The sequence below is a fragment of the Hoplias malabaricus genome, chromosome 10, assembly GCF_029633855.1.
Source record: "Hoplias malabaricus isolate fHopMal1 chromosome 10, fHopMal1.hap1, whole genome shotgun sequence".
NCBI lineage: Eukaryota > Metazoa > Chordata > Actinopteri > Characiformes > Erythrinidae > Hoplias > Hoplias malabaricus.
Window position 1 is genome coordinate 16,179,859 of NC_089809.1, and position 12,450 is coordinate 16,192,308.

Here is a 12,450-nt window from a genome sequence, read left to right on the forward strand (position 1 = left end):
ATTTTTTGAACATTTGCCACCATAATGCCACAGCTGAACATGTATTGAGGATATCCCTAAATAGCCTGACATTTTATGTCAGTTACCAGCCACATATGCTGGCTAACTTTGTGCGGGACAGTGGCAGCCAGCTGCCCTCACTCAATAATAATGATAATTCATTCATTCGTTTGTTTTATGTAACCGCTTATTCAATTCAGGGTCCCAGTGGGTCTGGAACCTACCCGAAATCACTGGGCGGAAGGAACAGTCCTTCACAGGGCCACCCACACACACAAACACTTTTAAGTTGCCAATCCACTTACCAAAGAGGAAATCACAGCACCCGGAGGAAACCCACACGGACACAGATAGAACACACCAAACTCCTCACAGACAGTCACCTAGAGCGGGACTTGAGCCGACAACCTCCAGGCTCCAGGTTTCCCCCATCAGTATGGGTTTGGATTTAACAGTGCTATACCACCTCTGAGCACTGTTGATGTTACAAAACGTGCAGCAAAAAGCCTTTTAATCCCACCGAAAACAGCATGTAATTAACATTTTACCATAATCATATTTATAAAACACATGACATAAACAAAGCATCACATCACATTGTGATGCATGCCTCCAAAAGGCCTGTAATTATACGTGAAGAGAGAACACGTGCACTTCTGAGCAGCTTCTCTAAACACCATCTCAACAGTAGCCAAAATAAAGACACACCCCACTTTCCCCACACCAAGATGATTCATCTCTCACACACATTCATGGCTGGAAACTCAAACTTAAGCAGTTTAAATATAGAAAAAATCTATTTTATAGAAATATGGCTCAATCCAAAGATATGTGACTAATTGTAAAGGAAAGTTTGAGTCTCATTTTTCATGATCATGCATAGAAAAGCATCCATTAGTATCCGAGCACATCAGCCATAGGGATAAACCAGGAAAAAGAGTAAAATGACTGTAAAACGGCAAAACATAAGCACAAAATATTCATTCTTTCATTCATTATCTGTAACTGCTTTTCCAGTTCAGGTTCACGGTGGGTCCGGAGCCTGATTTACAATTAAAGATTAATTTAAATTATGAAACCAACACATTTCTACAACATTCCAGAATTACACAGCCTTATATATATATATATATATTTGGTGATAAAGCATGTATATGCAAGTTCATTTTTAATTTTTATTCACGGTTGAACAGGGTTCCTCTGTTGACTGGCACTCTTTTCCGCACCTCACGCCCAGCAAATGACCAAACCCTTCGTCTGTGTCACTACTATTGGTTTACGGAGCTGTCAATCACTTCTGACCTACCAGCTAAGAGCTGTCGAATGGTCCCGCCTCCCCTGCACTCATTGGTCCAAAGCAACAGCGGGATCTAAGAAGAAACACGCTACGCTTGGAATTCACGAAGGCTTTACGTCAGATCTTTCCACTGCCTGGGCGCTAGATGCTCCGGAATGTTGCGTTATCATTCTGCAGGAGATAAATATTTAGTGTGGCGTGGTGAGCGACTGAATTACGGGGTTTTAAGGATGTTTTGGAGCTTTTCACCGGTGCAGGACCTCTTGTGTGACTGTGAGTTATTTTACATGTTTGAAATGGTTTAAAAGTAGTTTAAAAGTAGTAGGTTTTAGTGTTTGTGGCACTAGAGAACTGTTGAGTGTAGACGGCTGAAAGTCGGTGTGCAGGTTGTTGGATTAATTCTGAAAAATGGGAATTATAGTTGTGGAATGTGTGACAAGAACATTTGAATCTATGAAGTAATTGATTTTGATTATGGCGCATATGCGCAAGGTGATTGATTAAACGACACACCAAAATTCATTTCTTATTCGACAGATTTTTTCCAGACGACGTTGTCGTTGTCGGTTATGTAGACCAATTTCTTTGCTGCCCTGTAATCTAGTTGGTAGTAGTTATACAATATAATTGTTTTGTGTGTGATACAAGGACTTAACTGGTCCAGATGTAGCCCACTGATGTTACAAGACATAAAAACATATGGTTCTTTATATATTTTTTATTTTACTTGAAACAATCAAGTTTGGTCCTACAGTACTTCATAGCAATAATTGTACAAGCTGAGGCTGAACAGACATAAGTGTACAATTTCAAATTAATGTAATAAAAAATATTCCTCAACTAATTTTAGAAGCTATTTAGAAAGCAGGCTTTTACTATGTATGTACTAGTACTTTGTATTACTTGTGGAGTAATGTACCACTAATCAGTCACCAGGCTCCAATAAACCTGTTTTTCTTTGCAAAGTTAAAAGGAAAAGTATAAAAGTGAAGCTAAAATTTGAATTACCATCTACTTGCATTATGAAAATGTAACTTTTTTAAAACCTATTTTATAGTTGGAAGAAAAATAATAATACAAAAAAAACCTCATGCATTTTCTGGGGCCCTACCTACTCTTATACAACCCCTGTCAAAAGTTATGGAATCATTATTCTTTGAAGATGGTCTTTATAATATTTAATTTAGACATCAACAAAACTCTTTTTCTTCTGGCATTAAAAATATAAATAAATAAATAAATAAAAATAATAATTGTTGTAGTCAGTCATATGTTTTTTAAAATTATTTATTATTATTATTATTTTAAAGGTCAAGTAGTGGAAAAAATATGGCATCTCTAAATTCTGAGGAATATATTATGGAATCACCCTGTAATTTAAAGCAAACACCTACATCAGATTAAATCTGCTAATTAGTCTTCAGTTTAAAAAAAATGTGCTGAAACCTTGGAGTGCTGTTGCACAAAGCGGATTGACATGAATCGTGGCTCCAATATTAGAGAAATTTGTTGAGACAAATGAGAGGATATAAAACTTATTCAAGAAGGTAGATCATGGAATGTTACAAAAGATGTTGATTGTTCCCAGTCAGCTGTGTCTAAAATCTGGACCATGTACAAACAAAATGGGAAGGTTGTAAAAGGGAAGTGTAATAGTAGAGCAAAGAAGACATCAAAGGGTCAAAATAGAAAACTTAAAGCAATATGCATCGAAAGCAGAAAATGCACAACAAAACAAATGCGAAACATGCGGGCAGAAACTGGAGTCAATGTCTGTGACCGAACTGTAAGAAAAATGCCTAAATAGAAAAAAGAAAAGAACAAGGTTACAGTGGGCTAAAGAAAAGCAGTCATGGACTGTGGATGACTGGATGAAAGTGATGAATCGTGAATCTGCATTGGCCAAGGCGACGAAACTGGAACTTTTGTTTGATGCTGGTCCAATGAAATTTATGAAGATGTCTGCCTGAGGACAACATGTACAATTCCACAGTCATTGATGACATGGGCCTGAATGTCAGGTAAAAGCACAAGGGAGATGTCAGTTAATCTTCAATAAATGCCAAAGTCTGTGTTGAAATTTTGGGCGTTTATTTATATCAGTTGCAAGGAGGCTTGGTGATGACGACTTCACTTTTCTACATGATAATGAATCTTGCCATATGGCAAAGGACGTGAAAACATTCCTTCAAGAAAGACATATAATGTCAATGGCGTGGCCTGAAAATAGCGCGGCTCTCAATTGAAACTGAAGAAAATGTTCAGGTTGGACAAGGTTTCAACCTGCAAAGCTGATCTAGCAACACCAATAATGAAGCCGGATTGATGAAGAATATGGTTTGTCATTAGTTAAGTCCATGTCTCAGAGAATTAAAGCTGTTGAATATCCAAAGTTGGGGCAACAAAGTAATGGTGCAGTGTTTTTCTTATGATTCCATAATGTTGTTCTCAGAATTAAGCGATTCCATATTTTTTCCTCTACTTGGTTTAAAAAATCAATTGTGACTGATTACAACAATTATTTCTTTCTTTTTTTTATTGTTGCCTAATGCAAGAAGGTTGGAAATTTGAAAGAAGGGGTAAAAAGTGGTTTTGTGTATGTCTGTGTTTGTTTTTGTTTTGTTTTACTTTTAAACAATTGAAAGAACACCCTCCAAATGTGGTGATTCCATAATTTTTGCCAGGGGTTGTAGTTCTGGCACCATGATTTTGTTTTATGACATTGTTTCAAACAGTCTGCCTAACTACCTTCTTTTTTTATTTTCTTTTTTAAATGTTGAATGGGATTTTTACCAGTTTTTGGTAAAAATGTTCAACATTTCAAGCTGAGAATAGATGGATCAAGATGTGCACTGAATAACACTGCAGTGAGGGACCCAACTGAAGCCCCTCCCAAAGGTCAGAATGAAGTTGTGATCACATTAGTCACCCTTTCTCCACACGCATGCACCAGGATAGAGGCAGGGAGCAGGACGTGAAGGGAGTACACACACACATGCACATACACGCTTGCCCACTGGGACTGGAAAGACTGGGTCAGACAGGCAGCTGGAGCTGATCATGGAACGATCTTTCCTCTTTCCCTTTCAGCAAATCTCATTCATACTCACTGCTGTCCTCGAGTCATCTTCCATTCTGTGACTGTGGCGCTGTCCAGAAGGGTTTGCACTTCTGTTTTCTAACTGCTGTGGTTAAACAGAGTCCATTCACAATCTCTGCAAATCTAAAGTGATAATGTTCTATATTACCTTTCTGCATTCTTATATGATATGATATATTAAGTTACATCAAAGTGATTAATTGCTGTACTTCAGTTCTGTTCAAATGCATTTAAATAGTTTTTTTTTTTGTTTCTCTCAACAGTTTTAGTCCTTATTCAGACATTAAATTAAAAGAAATTAAGTATGGCTGTCTGACCAATTTATCTGTGCCATGTTTATAAACAGTTCTGTTCACCTGTAGAGTAGCTTGGGCTGCATCCCAAACAGTGCCATGCTCCCTGCATAGTGCACATGACAGATAATAAGACTAAAAATACCACACCCATACAGTGAAATAAATGGACAGGAAAATGTGAAACGTATACCTAACTAAAATTATTTTCACTATACAAAGCACTACTTGAGTGCAAAAAACATTTTATGACTGACACTGTGCCCTACGGATGGTGTAGGGAGACATTTTGGATTTGACCCAAATGTCTTGTATGTGACGTAGATGGTGGACAACATCTCTAGAAATTGCACTTAATTTAATGCAAAATGACGAAAAGGTGAGTTGTTTTTGGCTGCAGTAATTCAATGTACAGTGGGACATCAGTGCACAAATGGCCCAAAGATCCCAAAATATCCAGAAAATTGACTTTTGTCAACTTTAAACGGGCACTTTGGAAAGGACCATCCGCTCACTTCGTTATCTGTAGTGCTCATTTCACTGGCGCTTTTCCAAAAATATGGGCTTCTAAGGAAACCAACGAAAGGTGTTCGAGCCTCTGTATACATGGAGGTAAACAGGGTAAGTACAGTTACTTCGCCTGTTTTAGTTGGTGTTAGTTAATGTTAGCTTGACTTGCTAAACTTGGCGGCTCAGATTATACTAGGCTACGTAGTTGCATTACGGAGGTTTATAGTGTCGGATGAATTTGACTTTGATTACATTTACAAGAATAACGGTACCTCTAAATTTGAGTTTAGCTTATTGCTAGGCTATTGTCATGAATAATATTTTTTATTTAGCTAGGTAGATACTGTCATAACAGTCAGTCATAACGGTGTTTTACCGCGGTGTTGTTCAGCTGTTGTCCACCAGTGACGTCACGGTTGCGTTCAAGAATTTCCTAGCGAGCTCGGGTTTTTCCGTCAATTTAATAAAATTGTCAATTTTAAAGCAAATTAAGCTGCTATTTTAATTCATACTTATATATGTCAGTAACTAAAATAATGTGAAATATTCATGGAGGTCCATTATGTAGTGCTTAGCCTTTAAACTTTAAGCCAAATCATTCATTCATGATCTGTAACCGCTTATCCAGTTCAGGGTCAAGGTGGGTCCAGAGCCTACCTGGAATCATTGGGCGCAAGGCAGGAATACACCCGGGAGGGTGCGCCAGTCTTTCACAGGGCAACATTCACTCACACACTCACACCTACGGACACTTTTGAGTCACCAATCCACCTACCAACGACTGTTTGTGGACTGTGGGAGGAAACTGGAGTACCTGGAGGAAACCCACTTGGACACGGGGAGAACACACCAAACTCCTCAGAGACAGTCATCCAGAGCAGGACTTGAACCCACAACCTCCAGTCCCTGAAGCTGTGTGACTGCGACACTACCTGCACCGCCCTAAGCCAAATCGGAGGAATAAATTAGGCAGTCATGATGGAACATTATCCTCTAACAATCAGATTGATTCTCAGAGCACAGGGAAAGCAGAATCAGATTATTTTTCATGTAAACAGGAGGAAAACAATGAGGTAAAAGAATGTTGATTGCGCTTGTAGTCTCGTACACACAAACAAAACACATGTATTATTTACCTAACTGTGTATATGGTTTGTGTATGAATAACTCAGATCCGGTCACTAGCAGAGAAATGCATTGGAGTCTCATGTGCTAACAGTTTTCATTAGATCCTATGATGAAAATGCTAATTTGGCTAATAAACAATAACAGGCTAGTATCTTTTATGCCCGTGACGCAATGAGGTAGCTGTGCTTCTGAGTGTTGTTTAATCCACTCCAGTGCAGGGAGAGGAGGTGTGTTTGAGACAAATGTATCCATCTTTCCCATCTGTTTACATTAGTGTGTTGTGCTCTGAAACCACACAATCGGTCCCCGATAAGATGCCCATTCCCATTCTATTACTATCTGTATAGGAATTGAAGTTTAATAGGATGCAGGTATTTCTTTTACTATTTTTAATATACATTAGTGATGCTAAATACAAACCGGATTCCAAAAAAGTTGGGACACTAAACAAATTGTGAATAAAAACTGAATGTAATGATGTGGAGATGGCAAATGTCAATATTTTATTCATAATAAAACAGATCAAAAGTTTAATCTGAGTAAATGTAACATTTTAAAGGAAAAATATGTTAATTCAAAATTTCACAGTGTCAACAAATCCCCAAAAAGTTGGGACAAGTAGCAATAAGTGGCTGGAAAAAGAAAATTGAGCATATAATGAACAGTTGGAAGACCAATTAAGTTTGGAACAGTTGGAAGACCAGACACTAATTAGGTCAATTGACAACATGATTGGGTATTAAAAGAGCTTCTCAGAGTGTCCGTGTCTGTCTGAAGCCAAGATGCAAGAGGATCACCAATTCCACCATTGTTGCACAGAAAGATAATGCAGCAATACCAGAATGCTGTTACCCAGCATAAAATAGCAACAACTTTTACGTTATCATCATCAGTCGTGCATAACATCATCAAAAGATTCAGAGAATCTGGAACAATTGCTGTACCTAAGGGTCAAGGTCGTAAAACTCTACTGGATGCTCGTGATCTCCGGGCCCTTAAACATCACTGCACCTCAAACAGGAATGCCACTGTCAAGGAAATAACAGAATGGGCTCAGGAATACTTCCAGAAAGCATTGTCAGTGAACACAATCCACCGCGCCATCCGCCGTTGCCAGCTGAAACTCTACAGTGCAAAGAGGAAGCCATTTCTAAGCAAGCTCCACAAGCTCAGACGTTTGCACTGGGCCAGGGGTCTTTTAAAATGGAGTGTGGCAAAATGGAAGACTGTTCTGTGGTCAGATGAGTCACGATTTGAAGTTCTTTATGGAACACTGGGACGCCATGTCATCCGGACCAGAGAGGACAAGGATAACCCAAGTTGTTATCAACGCTCTGTTCAGAAGCCTGCATCACTGATGGTATGGGGTTGCATGAGTGCTTGTGGCATGGGCAGCTTGCATGTCTGGAAAGGCACCATTAATGCAGAGAACTATGTTCAGGTTCTAGAACAACATATGCTCCCATCTAGACGTTATCTCTTTCAGGGAAGACCCTGCATTTTTCAACAAGATAATGCCAGACCACATTCTGCAGCAATCACAACATCATGGCTACGTAGGAGAAGGATCCGGGTACTGAAATGGCCAGCCTGCAGTCCAGATCTTTCACCTATACAGAACATTTGGCGCATCATAAAGAGGAAGGTGCGACAAAGAAGGCCCAAGATGATTGAACAGTTAGAGGCCTGTATTAGACATGAATGGGAGAGCATTCTTATTTCTAAACTTGAGAAACTGGTCTAACCTAACTAACCCTAACCCTAACCCTCTGTCCCCATTTTGAAACAACATATTTTCCCCTTAAAATGATACATTCTCTCAGTTTAAATTTTTGATCTGTGATTTGTGTTCTATTATGAATATAATATTAGATGTTGGCACCTCCACATCGCATTCAGTTTTTATTCACAATTTGTTTAGTGTCCCAAATTTTTTGGAATCCGGTTTGTAATTGTATATGAAAATATGTCTGAATATACACTTCTGTACTCACAAAATGTTTGGAAAAGTATAAATCTGTCATTCCTATGTGCTTGAGTAAGTGTTACCACCTACATCGTTCTATACTAGAATTGTAGCCCCAGTGCCAAACTGATGAAGCAAACTTGAGACGCCAACCATGTCTTGGCTGATGAACTACATTTGCAGTAAGGAGAAAATTGTGTAAATTTTGAGTTTCCTTTTATTATCCCTGTAGTGTGGAACATTCTCTTCCACTTGCTGGTCCCAGGGTTTCTGCTCACTTGCTCTGCAATCCCCTTCTATTGAAAGAAACCAGAGCATAGCTATGACTGAAACCAGAGAGGGAAGAAAAAACACAGGTTTTAAATGCCCCTCTGCACAATGACACTGAACAAGATGACTAAGTCAATGCCAGCATCTCTAAATCCTTCCTTTGGGTCCCCTACTGTGCTGCATTATTCCCCTTTAACGGGAAATCCCTTTAAATGGGAAATCTCTGAATGGTCTTAGTGAACATTAGAGCTCTTTGTCTATTCATCTTTACATCTGTAGCAGAACAGCAGAAATCACTCAAGGCATTTTACAGAGCGTCAAACCCAGCCTGAGAGGATTGAGAAACGCCAAATCACTTTACTCCACTCTGCTTCTTTCTTCTCCCTCCCTTCGTCATCCACATTTCTTACGCTTTGTGCTGTATCTTTCTCCCCCTCGGAGTCCTAGCTAAGTGGAATATCTAAAGAATCACAGATGATTTTTGATTTCTTTTTCTCCCTCACACTTTTTTTCTTTCTCCTTCTCTGCAAAATCTGTCAGTCTCTAGACTTTCAAGCAATCAGCAGATCAGAAAGGCCTTTCTGAAGTGACATTAGGAGGCCAGTGAGCATCTCTGAGCACGCTTCAGTAAAGGGGAACACCCCCCCCCCCTCTCCACACTACACACACACATACAATACTCCCCAACTCAGTTTCTTCATCTGTCAGTCCCTGCTTCCTCAAAGAACAGAAAAAATAAAACAATGCCCTCCTTTAATCTGGGCCACACTGGGGAATAAAAGCATGGAAAGCTCAAAGCAAATGTAAGAAGTGTAGTATATTCCTCTATATGTGTAAAGCCCAGCACAGAAAAAGTTCCATTAAAATGAAAAAGCATTATTTGTTTTTATTTGCATGCTTTTTGCTCTTCTTCTGTTACTCTTTGATTCCAGCCTGAGTACACTGAATACACTGAGTCTCTGGCAGAAACCAGTTCTGTATGCTGCTCTGTTTCAGAAGCATGCCAGTTTTCTAGTGGGCTGTTCAGGTCCAGACACTTTGGAGTTGGTTCTGATTTATGTGTACAATAGTTTTAATGCTTTCATTTATTTTTGTGTAAAATATAATTATAATTCAAACACTCTTCTATTATTTTATGTTATGAAACTGTTGCATTATACAAAACAAAAATGCAAATTGTAAATTTATTAAAAAAAAAAAACCAACTAAAAATAATAAAGTCTTAATACACTACATTCACAAAAGCTAACATTGAAATCACCATCTTTAAATGGTATAAACCAAAACTCACACAGACTTTTGGATAAAATATTATCCCCAAGAAAAGAACAAATCGATGCAAATGCTTTATTCCTGATGGAACTCATAATGAATTCAGTGATGTATTAATTCTTCTCACTTGCCATTTTCATACTAATTAAATTTTATTTTTTATTTATTATTTTTTTTAAATAAAATGGTATTTGTCCAATAAAATGGTATTTGTCAGATTTATATTACCAATTAGACAGAATACAAAAAAAAAATACAAAAGAGCAGGAGAACGTTGAATGGAATAAATCTGAAATTACATTTTTATGGTACACAAAAATGCTTTAAAACTTATATGTACACCTAGTAAATTCAAAGTTAACTGTTGGTGTAGTCCCTATATAATTGCTTTATGTATTCATCATTCATTATCATTTACCTATTATCTGCTGATATTGTGTTGAATCAATCTCGTTTCTGGGAGTAATTTTGATTCTTCACACAGCACATTTGTGGTGAGACGAAACCACAATAAATTTGACTTTGAATTGATTATTGCTGGTTTGAATGATGAGACATTGACATATCAATTGTCATCTCAGCTGTTCCTCTAGGAAGGATGGTTCGGCACTGGCAAACTGAAAGCAAACAATTTTAGCAGCATCTCATGGAACTGGCTTATACCACTCGCTCACTTAACAAAATGACACACGACAGCCCAATTACTATTTTGCAACTGTGAAACCTTGTGTCCTTATTGGATTATAAACTTTGTTTTTCAACACAGGTATAGCATATCAATCTCTGCCTTTCAGCCAGGATATCTAGACAATGACAGCAGAATATCTCACATACTGCATGTGAGCAAAAACAGGCAAACTTGGCCATTTCTTTTTGGAATTAAGCCCAGGGTTTGGACTCAATTGCAGACGAATGTCTGTTTGTTTTTTGGGGCCAAATCCCTTTTTCTTGTTGAAAATCTATTCCAAAAACTATCCAAGTCCACACTTTATCTCACAATACATCATACATTGTTCATAAATAGTTAGTAAATAAGGTCAAGTAGACCCCTATACTCTGGCAACACTGAGCTGAAATCCCTCCCTTCCTCTGGATGTGAAATGTTGTCCCCTTCCCACCACCCACTAATCGACATGAAGCTAGCCAATGCAGGTGTCTTTTAGCTAGCATAACAGGATTCAGCGGATAGTATCTGCTCCAAGTGCACAGAGCTGTCCAATAACATTTGTGTTAGTTGCAGTTTGGAAAGGGTTGTGCTTGTTCATTCTTCCAGCTTGGAGCATGGTGTGATTGAGGGAGTTGCACAGAATTGGCAATAACAAAAATAATGGGGGGAAAATCAGACATTAGATATTTACAATCTACTGCTATTTGATCTGAAGTTTAGCTGCTTCCATGTGAGTGTGTCTCGCCCTGCAAAGGAATGGGATCCAGCGGTTCCAGGAGGGCTCTGTGACCCTGAACTGGATAAGCCATTACAGACAATTAATGAATGAATGATAGTGTTCTATATAGAATTTGTGAACTTATAGAGTAAGAAATAGGCTGTGCTCACACAGCAGGTAAGAGTGGCTCTAATCTGATCAATTTCTTCATATGTGACACAGCAAAAAAAATCACACTGAATCGCAATGAACTTAATTGGATTTCCAATCCATATATGACCTGTGGCAGCTTGACTCTAAACAGCCAAATTGGGATTCATATGACTTTACGTCAAGCCACTAAGCAAGGTCCTAGGCATTTTTTCCCCCTTTTAATCTGAGGTGTTTAGGACATGAAAAATGGAGAAGGATCCTTTTGCAACAACAATGCACATTAAAAAGCCACTCTGGTTCCATTTCTTAATTTCAAAACAAAAGTGCTTTGGATGGAACAGACGAACCTTTCCTTCTGGTCAGCAAGCCTGCAGCATTGTCATTTTGTGCATGCGGGTCAGTTTAGGAGCGTGATCTGTTTAGAATGATGTCAGATGTAGGTCATATTATATAGATAGTTTGAACAACAGAACAAATTATAATCAGACTTAATCACAGAATTAGATTTGGCCCATTTTATTCCTGGCTGTTTTAATGTTGCCAGGGTTGTAGCCTAATGTTGTTCTTGTTTTCCTAAAGTATAGGGAGTAGTTATTATTCCTAATGTTCCACAGTTGGGAATAGTGAACAGGGTGCCATTTATGTTTTTTTTTATTTTTATTTTGTATCTTAAAACTATTATTACTTTTTTAATTATCTACCATAGGCAGTAATGTTTAGCGTGCTGTTTTTGTTGACTATGTTAATGTCCAGTACTGCTTGTCTAATCTGTTTAGGGGACTATTTCTATTTCCCATGGTAGTTTTCTATACAATTCTGGCTTTGTAACGTAGAGAGCAGTGATAATGCCCCCTAACAGTGTTTTATATAGTATACTTGATTTTTACAGCATAGTAATTACAGTGATAGTGATTACAGAACCATTTTGAACACTGCGTATCTTCCACAAACCCGATGGTGATCCATAGAGTGTTGGGCGGGGAGGGGGTTAAGATAGGGCATCCACATCTTCAAAAGCCGACTGAGAAGGAAAAAAAGAAAAAAACAAGCAAGCGAGCAAGCAAACATTTGTCATG

The 12,450-nt window shown here is 38.3% G+C and overlaps 1 long non-coding RNA gene across 1 annotated transcript in view; it reads left to right on the forward strand.

The window, feature by feature from the left end:
* Window positions 1-1,405: 1,405 nt before the first annotated feature.
* LOC136707990 (uncharacterized) overlaps window positions 1,406-12,450 on the forward strand; it is a 38,258-nt gene continuing 27,213 nt past the window's right edge. Inside the window, exons 1-2 of the long non-coding RNA XR_010804304.1 lie at window positions 1,406-1,570; window positions 4,094-4,195. This is a non-coding gene — a long non-coding RNA (uncharacterized lncRNA). The remainder of the gene's footprint in view (window positions 1,571-4,093; window positions 4,196-12,450) is intronic.